General features: G+C 56.0%; 1 protein-coding gene across 1 annotated transcript in view; it reads left to right on the forward strand.

Moving 5' to 3' along the window:
* Positions 1-329: 329 nt before the first annotated feature.
* Positions 330-15,935, forward strand: part of LINGO1 (leucine rich repeat and Ig domain containing 1) — a 169,601-nt gene continuing 153,995 nt past the window's right edge. Inside the window, exons 1-2 of the mRNA XM_037395821.1 lie at positions 330-599; positions 15,343-15,515. The gene's annotated coding sequence lies outside the window, so the exon portion shown is untranslated. The remainder of the gene's footprint in view (positions 600-15,342; positions 15,516-15,935) is intronic.

Below are 15,935 nucleotides of genomic sequence, written 5' to 3' on the forward strand. Positions count from 1 at the left end.
CTGGGGCTCAGCATCAGGGCTGCCCGCGCCCCGTGCGGGGGGACATGGCTGAGCCCCGACAGCTCAACGCACTGATGGCTGCAAAGGCCATCAATGGCAGCACCGCTGCAGCCACCAGTGCGCTGAGCTGTCGGGGCTCGGCCGCACAGCATGCCCAGCGCCCCAGGGAGCCCAAGGGGGCCGGGGGGTGCCGTGCAGCCCGGGGGAGGGTCAAGCCGCGTGCCCCCCCTCCCCCGGCTCTGCGGACGCTCTCTCTTTAAAGCAATCCCGGCCGCGATTTGTCGCCGGGGCCGGGCGCGGAGGGGCGCGGGGAGGCGGGGGCGGGCGGGGCGCTCCGGTACGGCGGTGGCGGCGGGAGGTGCCGGGCGCCGCGGCGGCGAGCGGAGCCTCGAGCCGCCAGCCCCGGGGTATGCGCGCGTCCCCGCCGCTGCCGCGGGGTGCGGGGGAGCGCGTGCGGCGGAGCGCGGAGCCGAGCGGCGGGGAGCGGGGCGCGGGAGCCCGGCCGAGCCCCGAGCGGCGGAGGATGCGCCGAGCCCCGCGGAGCCGAGCCCAGCTGCAGCGCGGCGCGTCTCGCCCGGCCGCCGCCCGAGCCCCCGCAGGTAACGGTGGCGGGGGGAGGGGGCAGCCGCAGGGGGATGGGGCTGGGGGGGCTCCTTGGGGACCTGCGGCTTCTCTGAGCATCGCTCAGCAAGTGGGACCTGCCGCCTGCCGCCCTCGCAGCGGGGCTAGGAAGAGGGAAGGGACCCCTCGGCGGCGTGCAGGGCTCCTTGGGGCAGGTAGGTGGGGGTCCCCGTGCTCGCGGTTTCCCGCCCGCCCCCCGCCCGAGCTGCCGGAGGCCCAGCCCGGGGTGATGGCAGATGCTCAGCGCCAACCTCAAAACCGCCAGGATCGAAGCTGGGCTTTGAGGTTGGGTACGCGCAGCAACCTCAGGCAGCAGGCGGGGGGCGGGCAGGGCTGAGCAGGGGGCTGTTGCCAGGCCGGCTGCTCGCCCACCTTGCCACCCACTCCCCAAACGCGGCCAACTTTGGGCTGACTCAATGGGGCACCCAGCGCCTCCGGTAGCGGTGGGTGCGGTGGGAGCCAGCCCTGCCTTGGGCAGCTCAGGCTGGAGCTGGAGCAGGTGGGAAGGGTGCCTGGACCGTGATGGCCGGACCTCTGGGGACCGATGGCTCAGTGACAGATGATACCCCAGGTTTAGCAACAAGGGTGGGTTCGATTCGATCCCAGACATTTGTTTTCCAGCTCTTCATTCTCCAGATGATCTGCCCTGCTAGGGAAGCTGCCTGCATGCGTCTTACGTCTTGTTCAGCTCCTCTGCCAAATTAGGGCAAACTGCAAAGCTGTCCTCCTGCCCCCTCCCCCCGTCCATGTCTCTTGAGAAACTGAGGCTCATCTCATGTTCCTTGGCTTGTACAGAAGCAACCCGCCACAACAGCGATCAGAGGGCCCCAGGGCTCTCCTTTTATCTGCTGCGCTGCTAACAGGAGAGAGAGAGAGGGGTTTAATTATCCTCAAGTGTCAGTTCAAGATAAATCTTCTGGGACACAACTCTTGGCAGGTGTGAAATAACAGGACGTTTTCATGCATGGGAGGCTGAGCTGAGAACAGTTCAGTGGTTTAATTGGTGGCTTCTAGAAGGGTTCATAGCAAGGTGCAGAAAATGGGACGGTGCAGGCTCCAGCAGCAATGCTGGTGCTACAGCTGTGGCAAAGGGAAGATGGATGCTGAAGGCTGAGAACTTTCGCTGGTGCATTGCTTTGGGGGCTCGGTGCAGAGCGGATGCTCTGGGCTGGTAGCACAACCTCAAGTCGATGCCATCCTCTGAGGGGCTGATGCTTTTCCAGCATTGCTTTGTTTCAGCTCATCTTTTCAGTCTCAAGGGAGTCCTTGCGGGGCTGTCAGGAGACGTGCCCTGTTTTATGGGATCCCCAGGGAGCCAAGGAGGAGGGAATTACCTCTAGAACCAAGGTACTCCAGAGCTGTGGCTAGGCACATAAAGTGGGATGGCCTCAGGGTTTATTGAACAGCTTCTCCTCCCTCCTCCTGCCGTATCCCTGTAACGCTCTACAGGAGCTCTTGAGATAAGCGTTTGGAGAGTTTCGGTTCCCTGACTCCATGGGGAAAAGCCTCTTCCCTCTCCAAATGGCTGCAGCAGGGGAGCTCAGTGCTCACGGGGGATGTCCCCACCCTGCCAGGGCTGCAGTGCTGGGATGCGTGGAGCATCTGTCTCCTCATCCCGCCCGGCTGAGATCACTGGCCCCAGGAGCCGGGTTCAGACCAGAGAGCAGAAGTTCCTCCAGACGGTCCTCCTGCCGTGGCGTCCCACCGTGGCCGTATCTACCGTGAAACGAGGCCTCTCTGCAGCCAGACCGTGTAACGAGTCCATCTGGGGCACACCAGTGGGAGGAAGGAGGACATCACCTTTTGTTTTATTTTTTATCTAGATGTGCTGAGCTGTCCTCTGTCCTTGTTCCTTAGCCTTCTCAGGGGGGATGTGGGTACGAGGAGCTGGTGTGCTGATTTTCTGGCTGAAGCTCTGGTGGTGTGTTGTTATTGTAGTTACGTTCCTTGTTTTAGGGTCCGTGGTAAGGAGTCAGCTGTGCTTCTTTAAGTGCTGATTAGAACAAGCCAGCCCTCACGCAGCTCCCACCGACATGTAACAGCAGCTGGGGTTTGGAGGTCTGGGTTGGTCCTGCCCCATCCACACAGTTGGTTCTAGCTCCTCTTGCTAATCGCTGGTGTCTGTTGCTGACACTGTAAGGGATGTTCAGTAAATGTCCTTGTAAGATGGTGAGTTTTGTAGATGCGCAGATACGGTGTTTTCAGGAAGACCCAGTTATTAGACGTCATCTCAGCACTGTCCCCTTTCCATTTGTGGCTGGTAAATGCCGCCGTTTGCTTGCAGCTGTGCTCCAGCCCCGCCAGAGTCGTGTCCCTCTTTTGCAAATCTGCAATAGGGAAACCCGGAGGTTGTCGTTTGGGTGCAAACCTTGTTGATGCTCTTTAGTGCTGAAGCACTGTGGCCTGCGTGGTGCTGGTCCTGATGCAGGATAGCTGGGTATTTGGCTTGAGTGAGGAGAGCTCTGAGAAGAGCCTTTCTGTCCCTTGCCGTAGTTAGCTGTGCTTGAGTCTGACAAAGGCGTTTTGGAGGCGTGATTGAGGAGGAGAGGCTCTTCCTCGCTTCTCCTTGGAGGTTAAACTGCTGTGAGATGGGCTGGACCAAGTGAGAGCAGAACCCTTGCTCATTTCCACTGCAACTAGCTTTTGATGCCACCTGTGACAGGAGCATATTTAGACTCGATGTATATCACCCGCCTTAACTTTGGGCTTTGGACCAAGGCATAAGAGCTTTTGACGCATGCACACACAATGGGGTGTGTGTGTGTGTGGAAATAATTAAAACAACAATCCTCAAAATGTTTGCAAATCCAAGAGCTTATCTTCACCCCAGGCAGGCAAAATTAACCAAGGGTAGGGTCAGTAAATCGCAGAATCAGCCACTTTCATCATCAAACATGAGGCGGCTGGGAGCGTGGCTGGCAGAAAGCAACGTAGCCACACCGAGTCTTTGTGGGGATGCTCAGGATCTGGTGCCACAGGTTTTTCCTTGAATACCACTGCAGCGAGTGGCTTGGGAACCAGCCAGGCTTCCAGCGATACATGGTCAGGATTGGACCTCGGATAGCTGTGATTAAGAAAAGAAGGGTGCTTGATGTACCAAGGGCACCCACTGAATGAACCCCTTGCTGGGGGCGGTGGGAGGGACAGCGCCTGGTTCAAGACCAAATGCAAGCCCCCACCTTTGTCCAAGGGGTCTGGTAACTTCTTACTCCTCGGCACTTCAGGTTTTTGTTGAACTCCCACACTTTTAGCCCAGGGAGGAGATTGAAACCATCTCTGCAAAGCTGAGGACATCCCATATGGAGACCAGCACGTCAGTGCTGACAACAGTAACCAAAAAGGAGCTGGTTGTTCAGCATGCCATCACTTTAGCCACTCCCCTACCTCTGTTTGCCGTCAAAGCCCATCTCCAGCGGGGCCAGTCTCTGCTGCTGAGCAGTGGCCATCATCTCTTGGTATTTGGGGGAGTGGCAGGGGGCTGGAGCAGAGCCCTATGACAAGACGGGGAAGGATCAGGGTGCCCTGGCATACCCCCAACAGTGGCGCACAGCACCTTGAGGCAGCCTCTGCCGCAGCTGACCATACGTGGGGCATGTGTCGGCAGCAGGGGGGAGAAGATGGGCTGGCATCTGGCCTTCAAATCTGTCCTTCTGCCACGCTGAGGGCAAACTCGGAGCAGGAGAAGCCGGGCGGGGGGCATCTCCCTTACCCGTGCTTGTGTTGAGCCAGGCTAGCATGTGCTCTGCAGGCAGCGGTGAGCCCGGGTGCCCCAGGGCAAGCTGCAAGTGGAAGAGGACGGCACAGGTCTCATTAAAGTCAGCAGGGGCTTGGCAACCCGTGCACAGGAGCACTGCAAGCGTCTGAAGGGCTTTTTTTGGTATGCTTGGATCTGGGATGTCGGCTGGAGCGGCGGCAGCTCCTGAGCACCCCAGCGGTGTCGGAGGCAGGGGTCAGGCCAGTCCATCTGGAGTTTCATGGCATTATCTCTTAAATGCCTTTAACTGCAATAGGATGGCCTGACTGATTGGATTGTGCTCTGTAATTAATTAGCTGGGTGCACTGTACGGGAAGCAGCTACAGAGGGAAGAGAGAGGGGGGGGGAATCTGCCAGTGAGAGCTGTTAAGCTTCAAATGGCCATTTCTCACTAAAGCAGCCTCCTCGCATAGGTTTAGTCGCCGCGTGCAGGGGGTTAGTTCAGTGTCCTGGCCCTTTTCCAGGCGAATAATTGTGGTTTTGCTGCCCAGCCATTCCCCCAGCGCCCGGCGTGCTGCACCTCACGCCTGTGGTGGGAGCCACTGACCCCCCCAGCCTTGGGGACCTGCTGGGAGGAGAGGGTCGGTTCAGGCTGGGGTGTATGGGGGGTGGCCCCGCTCCTCAGAAAGCCCTTGCCAGGGTGACAGACCCTGCCGGGGGTTAGGGTTGTGCAGCCCTGCGGGTTGCCTTCCCGTGCTGGTGATGGTTCCTGTGGGCCAGAGGCTCCCAGGCTTGGCCAGTGCAAGCCCCGCTGCCCTCCCTGCGCCGGGGGCCGGTGGGCAGCTCCCCGCTGCTTCTGCCCTGCATCTGCTTGGGCTCCTTTGTCTGCTTTTAGCATCCATTTGTATCTTTAAACAGAAAGCAACCCTCTTAGGTTAATTATTTTTTTTTCCCCTTTGTGTTTACTGTGGGGATTAATAAGGAACTGCAGTGTAAGGGAAATCTGCAACAGCTCCTTGTTTATTGTTTAATTTAGGAAAATGCAGCTGGGCTGGGCTCAGCTTGCCTGGTGCTGGGCCAGGGGCGGGGAGGGGAGCGCAGGACAAGCATCCGTGTGCCTAGTGCTCCTTCCTAGGCTGGTGACCAAAGGGCTTGGGCAGCCTGAACACCCGGCTGAGGGCTGGAGGTGGCCCCTGCTGTGGCAGGTGGGGTGTCCCCTGCCAGCCCTGGGCGGGGGGAGCTCATGGGTGATGGCACCTTTCAGGCCAGCAGCCTCTCCCTTCTCTTGCCGAGTGGAGGAGAGAGGGCTTTTCTCAGGGTGCCTCTGCCAGCTGTTGGATGTGTCCCTTGTAAGGTGAATTTTGCTTTCTGCCTGGGGGCACCTTGGCCCCTGGTGCAGGGACAACAGGCTCATCTTGTGGTGCTGGACCCGACCGATCCACCCAATGTCCACGGCTCCGTCTTCAGCTCCCGCCTTCCTCTGGTGCCCGGTTGGACAGCAGCGAGCTGGGGTGTTCTCTGCCAACAGGCACGTCCGTGCGCTTGTGAAACTTCAGACTGGCTTGTGGTGGGGCAGCTGATGCTCTGGTGGCATCACAATGGTCCCTCTGCCTGTCCTGCCTCCGTTCGCCTTCCTGTCCTGCAGGCGCTGGGAGGCTTTGCCGTGCAGCCCCCCTTGTTGAGCAGCTTGCTGCATGGTGGGAGTCTTGGGGGGGGGGCTCTCCTCACGCTGCCGAGGGCCAGGGGCTCCCTCATGGTGCAAAGAGGCTGGGGTGGAGGAAGGTGGTGTAAAACCCTGGAGGGTCAGCATTGCCAGCAAGCTGGAGAAGAGTTGTAGTGCCCTTTGCACCAAAGGCTGATAAATCTTGGAGGAAAACCACAAAGAAAAAACAACAAAAAAGGCATGTGCCAGCTCAGCTTAACCCACAAAGGAAAACCACGTCATTTAAAAAAGAAAAGCTTTTAAAAATAGATTTTTTTTAAGCAGAGAGTGCCACTCAGGAGAGTCAATGAGCTCTGTTTCAAGAGTTGGGAAATAAAATGCTCCAGGAGCTGTGAAACAAAACCTCTCATTTTCAAACTCTCCAAGTGTCAGGTGTGGCTCCTGGAGCTCTGTGTTGTTACAGATGGCTGTGCTGGATCCAGCCTGGCTGTGTGATGGTTGCTGGCTGCTCCTGGCTGCTGCTGCTTGCTGGAAATGGGGAATTCACCATCCTGGGGAAGGGGAGAAGCTGTGACTCTGATCTGTGTTACATCTTGCCTTAGTTTCTGACTTGCCGTTGGGGCTGAAGGCGGGGAGGTGGTGAGCTCCATGGAGCATGCCTGATTATTATTATTTTTTTTTTTTAAATTGGCTAAAGAGCCCTCCTATTTGCTTCGGTTCTGGCTAATGAGGCGCGTCTCACTTTGACAGTGTGTCACAATCAATAAATTTCTTGGGAGGTGCTGGGCTGCAGGGACGCCCTTGTGCTCCTGCCTGAGCTCACCCTCCTCCACGCTGCCCGGTGCCGCCGGCTCTTGCCCCAGCCCAGCCCTTGAGCATCCTCCCAGAGCAGGAGAGGAAGGTTGGGATGAAGAGGTCTGGCTGTGAAAGCAGCTATCCCCATGGGCTGGCCGTGAAGCTAGGGGATCTGGGGACTTCCTATGTTGTTTGCCTGGATTGGAAATCTGAAAGCAGAAATCACCAAGGACCCAGACCAGTAGTTGTTTAGCAGCTGTGATATCTGCTTTCCCATGTGATACTGTTTTCCCAAAGATCTCTGCTGTGGCTCGGTGTGAGCATTGTGCCAGGCTCCAGCTAATCTCACTGGGGGCTTGGGCTGGCTGGTGGTTAACCAGCAGGCAAGGAAAGATTGGTGAGGAGATGGTCTCCGATAGGAAAAATCTAGATGGATCCATGATCTTCAAGGCATTCCCTGTGGAAAGGCAATTCTGGCTTTGTCAGAAGTGCCCTGGTTGCTCCAGGAGGGTGCAGAGACTTAATTCTCCTTCCCTTCATATGCTGCTGTGGGGTACAGTGGTGGGGGGCAGAGCAGCTATCCCGGAATCCTTGCTCTGTGGAGTGGTATCTCTGTGTGTAGCAAAAGCATACGGGCTAGGGGTTGGTTGTGTGATGCTCGTGTAGGTGAGGAGAAGGGTCGTGGGCAAGCTGGGGGCTGCCACCCTGGGGCAGAGATGCTCAGCCATGTCTGACGGTGAAAGAAGGGGTTGAACACCTTGTCTGAGGGTGCGGACACCTTTGTACTGTTTGTTACCTCTTGCTGGTTGACACTAACCTTCACTCTCCCGGTGTCGTTAAGGGACTGCTCAAGGTTTCTAATCATTGATGGGAAGCACCACCTATTAACACTGCTCCTCTTTGTATTCTTGATGTATTCTCTCTAAGCATTGCTCTTAGTGGCTCTCCACTATTAGCTTTTGTTTTCTTCTCAATAGCTTGTCTAATAAACGCCATTATCTTGGGCACAAATCTACTTCATGTCTCAATTCCACTTGGCGAGAGTTGGTAATAACAGCGGAACAGCATCTTTTGAAAAGGGGCTCTGTCACCAGCAGCCACAGATGCCACTTCTCCACTTCCCACACCTGTCCCCAGAGCAGATAAAGACGAGGGGAAGATACATGGCCAGAAAGTGAAAGGGGCATCCGCCTGATAAATTAGATGTCTAAGCAGTGCTGGCAGCAGTCAGTGCAGCGGCTGCAGGGAGCGGGGCAGCTTCGCCCCTGCCGCTTTGGTAATTAGAGATGTGTTTATGGCCTGGGATCCTTCCTAATTCTAGCAGATTAGAGGGGAAAAATGGTGCTGAAGGGTGACAGCTTGTTGGGCAAGGAGATCAGAAGTATTTCTGATAGCCTGAAGGAGCTTCTAATCTATGGCCAAATAAAGCCGCTGCCTCCCAGTCTAGATCTGGTCCGGGGAAGGCTTTAACTGGTCGGCGCTGGGCTGCTTACTGAGTTTTGGTTCAGCCTGCAGGTCCGTAAATGGAAGCATTAAGGTGGCTCCGTCTTTCATCTGAGGGCAGCAGGTTCTCGAGGGTGTTCAAGCCCACTGAGAGCCGACCCTGATGCCGGCCTCGCAGCGACTCTTGCTTGTTACGATCACTCCTGGGCGAGCAGCTGAAGTGAAGGGTGAACAGTGTTTTAATTAAGGCAAGCCTTATTTCTGCCGGGCCAGGCAGCGTGCAGCTGCTGTGCTGTCAGGGCTTCCCGGGGGGGGTGTCCCTGCTTCGAGGGAAGGGGACCCTTAGTGGGGGCGTGTTGCCCGGGCTCCTCTTCTGAGCTCTGGCTTATCCCGTTGCTGGGATGTCTGGCTGCCTCCAAGAGCTGTCCCCTCCCTAAGTTATAAATATTTTATCTGCTCAGTACCTACTGCGTGAAATATTTTTTTTAAAAAGCATTTTCTTTTTCTATTTTTTTCCTTATTGAGTTCTCGCATTTTAAAACACACCCGCCATGTGCACAGCACTCAGACGTGCTCTCGGCTTCCCCCCAAATGTAATTGCTTTAAAAGTGCAGATAGTTGGTGAAAGCAATTTTCTCTACATTACGGAAGACTCCAGCTCCTCTCATCCTTCATGCAAGTCGTTCTCCCCCAGTCCTGCGTTCTTTCCGTCGCTGTGTGATGCTCAGCACCTAGGCTGGCGGTACCTCTGCTTTCCAGGATGACGCTTTCACGTTTCCAGGGCTGTGGGTAGAGGCTTGAGTAGATGTGTGAGGGACCTCTCTGTGGGGGATAACTAGCTTCTCTTGCAGCTTCTCTTGGGCAAGGGTGGTGCTGGCTGGCCCCAGAGCCCTTCCCTCGGCCGTGCTGCTAGCAGGGTGCCTGCTGGTGCCGCGTGTCCCCCCAGCTGGCCGGGTACCTGTGCCAGGCACGTGCCCATCTTGGTTTTGCAGCTCCGCTGCCTGCATGTTTAACATGCTCTTTCTGTTTGCAGGACGTGTTGGGCTTTCAAAAGCATTAATGATGGAAAATAAATTGGAATCTGAGAGAAATAATCTTTAGGCATTCTCTGTAGGCCTTGTCTTGCCTTGCCTTCCTCAGCCATGTTGAAGGCTGCAGCTGGAGGGGAATGTAAATGAGGAGGAGCCCTGGGTCCCTCTGATCTGTTGTGATGCCTCTTGCACAGTGGATCTCGCTTCAGGGAGCGTAGCCACTTGCTGGTGCTGGTGCCCCCAAGGGGGTCTGGAGAGGGTGGGAGTGATGAGGCGCTGCTGGACCTTCTTGGAGGGCTTGCAGTCCTGAGTCAAAGAAGGTCAGAGAGCTCAGGGCACACCAGGGCTTCTGAAGGTCTGTGCCCTGTTTGGGGGGCTTTAGCTGCGTCCTGGCATGGGGCAGCAGTTGTCTGTGCTGTGCTTTTTGGCTCTGCACCAACCTGTCCTGGGGAAACAGGACCCAGTGTTAGTGACCCCCCCTGCAGATGGGGTTAGGTCACAGGCAAATGTGCCTAAATGTGCTCTGCACACCCTGCCCTGTGCTGAGACCCCCCTCTCCTGCTTGGAGGGGAAGATGTGATTCCCTCAGGACCACCACCCTCACAAGCATTGGGGGTTGGTAGGTGGTGGGTGCAGGATATTTCCTGCCTGAAGCTCAGTTTGATCCTAAGAAGAATGAAATCAGCTGTGTGTCTGAGAGCCAGGGGCTCTGGCAGGTGCAGACTGGGCCACCTGGAGGAGTGTCTGCCCCTCCATCACAAATGGTGCCCACCTGAAATGTTGGCTTCCCATGACTGGGTAATTAATGGTATAGCAGGTTGTTCAGAAGGGAACACAATAATGAAAATCCAAGTTCTCAGTGCCGACGTTTTCATGACAGCCTTTGGAGGTTCCTTCTGTGCTTCCTGTGCTGGAGGAAGGATGCTGGTCACCCTTGGGATGTCCCTGCTGAGGCCAGCATCATCTCTGGGAGCACCCTAATGTCTTGGCTGAGCACCCTTACAGCAGCACAGGGTGCAGTGGCTTTGTCAGCATCAAAACTTTTGGTCCCTGGAGGAGATCCAATGTGCCAGAAAACCTGCTCATTTCTCCTGCCCCTGCTCCTGTAAACTAGACATGGAGCTGGCATGGACCAGAGTCCGTGGGGAGCCATACCTCACAGCAGCCTCCAGCGAGGGGCTGTTAAGGCACTGTTGCCGGTCTTAGCCTGGCCCCTGGGCTGCTCTCGGACACAAACCAGCCTTGTGATCAGAGCTGTTTCTATGTCTGTTTTCTGAGCATCACTTTAAAATCTGGGAAAATCCTGTTGCAGCAGATCCTGGAGCACTTCCAAGATGCCTGGGGAGAGGATGGATGCTCTGTAGGGACCCTGCGTGTGCCAGGCAGGGAGGGAAACCCTGCCAGCCTCCAGGGGCAGCTGCCTGATGTGGGGGCTGAACCTGGCTGGCAGCAGCAAGGGCTTAGGTCTGGCGGCTCTGAGCTTGGGAGGTTGCATCGCTGAGTGCATTTTCTCTTGAAGTTTGGACAGAAATTGTCAGGTTTTGGTGCTTCTAGTGCCTGTTTTCTCATGTGCTCCCACTGAGGGCAGGTTGTCTCCGTTCCCCTTAGAAATGGGCAGAAACCCAGACATCCCCAGGTCAAAACCTACTGAACTGAGAGGTTCTTCCCATTTCCAAGGGATTAGGCTTGGTGTGGCGAGGGAAACACTGAGGTTTGCTCCCACAGCGTGGGTGCCCATTGCGGGGAGAGCCTGGCACGGCATGTACTGCATCCTCCCAGCCTCGGACCTTTGCAGATGTCTAGATGAGGAGCAAGGGGGATTCACAGGTCTGAAACCTGCTGTAATCCTCATGTTAGCATGTTGGGTGGTGCTTGAACACCCCTCTCTTTGGGGTCTGGGTGATCCTGGTGGCTTTCAGCTACCACTGAAGCCGGAGTCAGGGTGCTCTGGCTGCTCCAGGGTGCTCCGTAGCCCCCCCAGAGTGGGACTTCTTACAGTGTATCCTCCCAGCCATGTAGTTATGTGCTGCTGTAATGGTGTCAAGCGCTGAATGAGCTCGGGCAATTTGCTTTATAAAGCAATGCACTAAATATGTCAACCGTCGGTGCATGTTTTTAATATAATATTTCAGATTGTTTTGAAAGAAGCCAAGATCTTTCTTTCCCTCTTCATTAGGAACATTTTGTATGAAAGGGATGAACAATAGAGAGAGTTTGCCAGAGAGAAAGCTTTCCCAACTATTTGTTGCTGCTGAGAAATCAGCTGCTTTTTACCAAAAACCCCTCAGTGCATATCAGGGCAATTAAGCAGTGTGTAAGCTGCCAAGGAGGGTTGTAGGACTGGATTTGCTGGAGATGTTGGAGGCTAGGCTTGACCGTAGCCGTTGGGTGTGCTTTAGGCACAGTGAAACCCCATTTCCAAAGGGGGAATGGACTAAATGACCCACCAGCATCTCCCAGCCGCCTGGGGGTTTCAGAAATACAGTCTGAGCTGCTCTGGCACGAGCGCTTCCAGGCTGGAGGAGTAAGCGGGTTTGTGAATCTTGTGGTGTTTCATCCCAGTAATGATGGCTTTGGCTTTTAACTTGCTTCTCAGCAGGACCAGGGATGGGTTCTGTCCTGGTCTCCAGCTGGGAGACTTGGTGTCCTGCCATGGAAAGGGTAAGACCTTCTGCCTGACTGGTTGCAATGCTCTGTTCTGGCTGGTGCTACTCGAAAGAAAGAAAGAAAGAAAAGAAATCCACAAAAAATCCCACTGCAGCACTTTTATCAGGGAAACTGGGTTCCCGTCTGTTCTCTGAAGAGTTTCTCTTTCATAGAAGTTGGAGGAAACTTTCAGGGAACTCCAAACTTCCCTCTTCAACAAGGACAAACATGGAGAGGTGGTGGGAGGGAAAATTTCCCCCAAACCCCTGCCAGCCCCAGCTCTCCTTCCATCAGGCCTCCCCAGCCGTGGCCCCACGGAGGCAGTCTGGGATGATTTCCTCACAAAATGGAGAGCAGCCACCAGCCTGGAGCCTTCCCATCATGGAAGAGCCTGTCTGAAAGCCAGGCAACCCCAGCCCCGTTAGCTGGGGTGTGTGGCACCGGCGCGATGGACCCCGGAGAGGGACTTCAGCAGAAAGGGTGATCTCGCTGCCAGGATCAGCCCACGAGAAGTGATCCAGACAGGAGAGGGCACAGATGTTAGTATGACAGTGGGCTGTGCCGGGATGCTCTGACCCACAGCTGGGTTGTGCTTGTGCCGACCTGCCCCAGGGCAGGGCAGGTGGGGAGGGACAGGGTGGCTCTGAGGTGGGACCTGGCCTGTTGTGTGTGCGCTCGCTGCAAGATGCTGCTGGGGATTAGTGCAGGCCCGGTGAGAAGCTCCCTGGGGATGCTGCTGCCCCACCGCAGCGTCCTCGTCACCTCCTGCACCCCGGACAGGCAGGATTTGGTTTCTCTTCACCTCCCAGTAATCCTGCTGCTCAAATATTCTACGTGCAGATTGGGTTTGTTGTGTGGGTTTTTTTTTTCCCCCGCGCTCCTAAATGGAGTGTTTAAGCTTATTCTTTTGTTTTCTGTGAAAGAGGCAGTAAATCCTTTATCCTGCCTGGCTATTTCTGTGCACGTATTTTCTCATTGTGCTCCAGCTTGTGAGCTGTGTCAAAGCCCAGAAACCTTGGCCTCTGTTGGACTCCAGACTTGGATTTCTCTGTATTTAACAACACAAGCTCCCTTGGACTAACAGTTCTTTTTTCTCCATTGGTGTCATCTTTTTTTTTTTCTTCCCCCCCAAATACCTGGTTAAAAAAAGCCCTGACAGAGGGAGTGGAGAGGAGAGGTAAATGGTCTGTTGTGTTCATTCCCAGCACAGCCTGCTAGCGCTGGCAAGGAGTCACAGCCGGGGTGTCCTCCTGCCCTCCCATGCCTCTGGCATACCGGGGATACCCCAGGGAAGGCCCCCCCCCTACTTCCCCCCTCCCCAGGGAGCTTTCTGGAGGTTAGCTCGGGATGGGCAGGTGCCTAATGCTGGGGCAGTGGATCCAGCGGCACAAAGGCAGGATTCCGGTGTATGGGGAGGCGGGTGGCTGGCGGTGCACCGGGGCCGTGTGCCGGCTGTGGCTGTGGTGCCTGCTCCTGGGAGCAGATGTGGGGTGGCTCCCTGGGGGGATCTGATGGAGGGACAGCCAGCCCCATGGCTGGAGAGAGGCAGGCTGTGGTGCTGGTGGCCATAGGTGGGACTTGGGATGGTGGCACGTGTGCTCCAGCGGCTCCGTGCCCCCGCGGTGGTGGCAGCAGCCAGGGGTGGTCAGTGCCCCCGGTCCCAGCTCCACCACCTTTGCTCTGCAGCCGCATGGCAGCTCACCATGCGGGTAGCGTTCCTGTTTGTGTGAGAACAAAAGAATAAACAATGGAAACTGTGATTAATTAGTGCAGCTAATTAGCAGCTTGCTTGGCCTGGGCTGGAGCTTGGCAAGGTGCCAAGATCAGAGGAGAAGCCAGGGGAGAGACTGGTGGAAACCTCTTTGGGGACAGAGGCAGGGGGAGCAGGGAAGGGGAGGGGGTGCTTTCCCACCACCCCTTTGCAACATACCCGTGCCGGGAGCTTGGGCTGGGGAAATTGCTGCCCCTATACCTCAGAGGTGCTCCTGACTCGCAGCTATCGCCACCCCCAGCAGCATCCTTCCATTCCCTGTTGCTGCCTTCACTGAGAGATCGCTTCCCTCAGCCACAGGCAGCATCAGGAGCTGGGCACTAGACCCCCCTGTGCTCCAGTGCTGCAGGTGTTAATTACTGAGCCCTTGTTAGGGTCGGTGAAGTTGTCTTCCAGGTGAAGTAGTATCCTCCTCACTCCCCTTCCCTCTTCAGCAGTACAGCTGTCTTACTTTTTGCTCTCCATTTTGCAAATTAGCATAAGGACCACGATCAGCAAACAAATTTGCAGCAAGTGCATGGTGGGCTTGGAGATTTGGAGGAATCCTTGGCAAATATTTGCCAGCCTCTGCTGCTAACCTCATGGATACTTTTCATGACCGAGAGATGCTGAGTGTAACTGGCAGCTTGGGGTAGGTTGCCAGACCTCAGGTTGGGGATGGCTGCTAAAAACCACCTCCGCTAACAGCACCTGCTTCCATCCCTCCTCCTCCTCCCTGCCCTCTCCCTGTGCAGCATGAGGGTATCTTAAGATGCGATACACTTGACCGCAGCCCTTGCAGGATCACATCATTCCCATTAAAAGGTGGCTGTGGCTAAATACCATTTGCTCAGCAAGGTCTAAAGCGGTGCCCTTTGGAGTAATTGGGAGACGCGGCCCCTTTTCTGAGGATGGGAGAGTCTATTTTTCAAGGCGCCATCACTTTATTATTAATTTGTTACACACGGACTGCTCAAAACTGTTTGAGACGCAAAAGAGGATGTGAGCTCTGCCTTGGGGACCTCACTGCTAAATAAATACATTAAATCAAACCCGTGCTGGAGAGGATAGCACTGCACAGGGAGGTGAGGCTGGTTAGAGGAGGGGTGAAGGGTGCCACCTCCTCCAACAGAAAAGGGTCTCACTTCTCTTTCAGCATTGAAGTTGGCAGGAATACTTGCAGATCAGCAAGTCATGGACCTGCTTTCTCTTAGTATTTCTGAGGTAGCAGGAGGGAGAGCTCCCCTGGCCTCATGAGACCCCCAACTCGGCCCATTTTGCTGGGGGGTCCTTCCCTTGCATGTTCTTGGCTGCATGCATCAGTGCGGGCAGGTGGGCTGCTTGCCCAGGCAAGCTTGTGCTTCCTGTGGACCAGGGATGCTGGAAGCACAGTAACACCCCGTAGGAACTGCTCCCAAATACCACCCTGTGCCTGCCAGGAGCCCCTCAGGGGGTGCTGGACCTTTTCAGGTGTTCACATCTGCTTAAGGGTCTGGAGCTAAGCAGGTCCCATGTGGCTTCTCTTGTTTCCTTGATGATGGGGAGGGGGGAAATAAAAGCAATATAGAAAAAAGTCAATATTTAAAGTTCTTCACCTTCCTAATTTTCAAGTCAAGCTTGCTGTGGGGTGGGTTTGCTCGGTGGGCGCTCGAGGCCATGCGTTCCCTGCCTGACATCTCCTGTGCCTTCTCACCTACAGCCCCCTGCACCCGGGAGCCATGAGCCGCCCTCAGCACCCGCAGAGCCACTGGAGCAGCCCCCCGGCCACAGCCCCCCGGCGCTGCTAGGCTTCCCTGCTCCCCCAGGAAGGTGCCTGTCACAGGTGGGGAGAACCAGCTGCACCCGCACCCAGCCTCTCGCGTCCCTCCCAAGGTAAGGACCGCATCCTTTGTCTGTGAACAGCAAGGAGGCTGCTAATGCAGCTGAAAGCTAGGTTATGTCTCGGGTCGTTGCACCTCCTGCCTTGCCCAGGTGGGCTCTGTCCCCTGGGCAGCATGCACAGCTGCTGGCAGGCTGCTCCTCTCCCCCTCCGCTTGCTGGGAGGGCCAGGTGCTGGGTCAGGGGTGAGAACTGCCCTTGTCTTGCAATTAAAAGGTGATTTTGAAGGTGGCATCGCTCCTGATGTAGCCGGTTGTTGGCAGACTGTATCCCACCTGTGAATTTGCTCGTAGTTTTAGAAGGTAGCCTGGGCTGCTGCAAGGAGCCAGGCTTGGGTGGGACCAGCGCCTGGTGGCTGCCTCTGCTTCCCTGATGTACTTTGGAGGATAATTGTCTATAATTTGCCTTTTAACA

Source organism: Falco rusticolus, chromosome 7, assembly GCF_015220075.1.
Source record: "Falco rusticolus isolate bFalRus1 chromosome 7, bFalRus1.pri, whole genome shotgun sequence".
NCBI classification, from domain to species: Eukaryota; Metazoa; Chordata; class Aves; order Falconiformes; family Falconidae; genus Falco; species Falco rusticolus.